Source organism: Glossina fuscipes, unplaced genomic scaffold, assembly GCF_014805625.2.
Source record: "Glossina fuscipes isolate IAEA_lab_2018 unplaced genomic scaffold, Yale_Gfus_2 2, whole genome shotgun sequence".
Classification (NCBI taxonomy): Eukaryota; Metazoa; Arthropoda; class Insecta; order Diptera; family Glossinidae; genus Glossina; species Glossina fuscipes.
Window position 1 is genome coordinate 15,532,202 of NW_023998416.1, and position 978 is coordinate 15,533,179.

The window sequence follows — 978 nt, forward strand, 5'->3', positions numbered from 1 at the left end:
CTCCCCGGTAAATATTTATGTTTCCTTTTTTTTTTTTTTTTTTTTTTTTTTTTTTTTTTTTTTTGTTTCAAGCACGTAAAAAATTCAATTGCCACACTTCATTTATAATCCCAAGTACTTAAAGCGAAGCAAACTCACGCACTCTCAATTTTAATAACTTTTAATAACACTAATAATTCAATATAAAATAAAATAAAACCCCTTACGCTTAAGTTAAGTTAAATTTTTGCTTATGTTGATGGTGGTTGGTTTGCTTGTGCGTTTATTTGTTGATTCAATTCAATTCCTAAGCAAATAGATATGTGACCGAAAGGAAAATTAAGTAAAACTAACGGGAAGAAGAGAAAATTCAGATTTGACGCGTGGACTTAGATGAGTAAAATGGATCAATAAGATAGACGAACAGGCATAGGTGCATAAAATAAAACATTTGATTAGATAAGGTTTGTTATAATTCCAGTATAACGAAAAGTTAACAGGGATAACGAACATTGTTGACATAAAACAAATTACATAAAAGAAGGAATCTGATCAACCCCTCGACAATTGAATTTAAAGGCAAGGAACGAGTCAGCGTTAATACCGGCAAAACCAACTAAGCCACATATCGGTTTGTCGGTGTGTGAAAATGAAAATATCATCATTATGACTTAAATGTGGTGAGATGAACAGACTATAATGCGGCAAGTGCACTAGTAGCAACAACAATTATAGCAACAATAATACAAACTTATGTTACACATAAATACACACTCTTATGCATAATAATACAAATGACAAACATATTTATTCAATTTTTGACAGCGAACAAACATTTACTTGCAATCGGCAAACAGCGGGCGAAAAATTACTAACTGAGCGAATACGAGAATGACAGATGTAAAGGCAACAACATGTATTCAACCTCTCTTTTCTATTCGGCAGGGTAGTAGACTTATTGTGATGGCGTTAGTGGGCGGGGGGGGGGGGGGGGGGGGG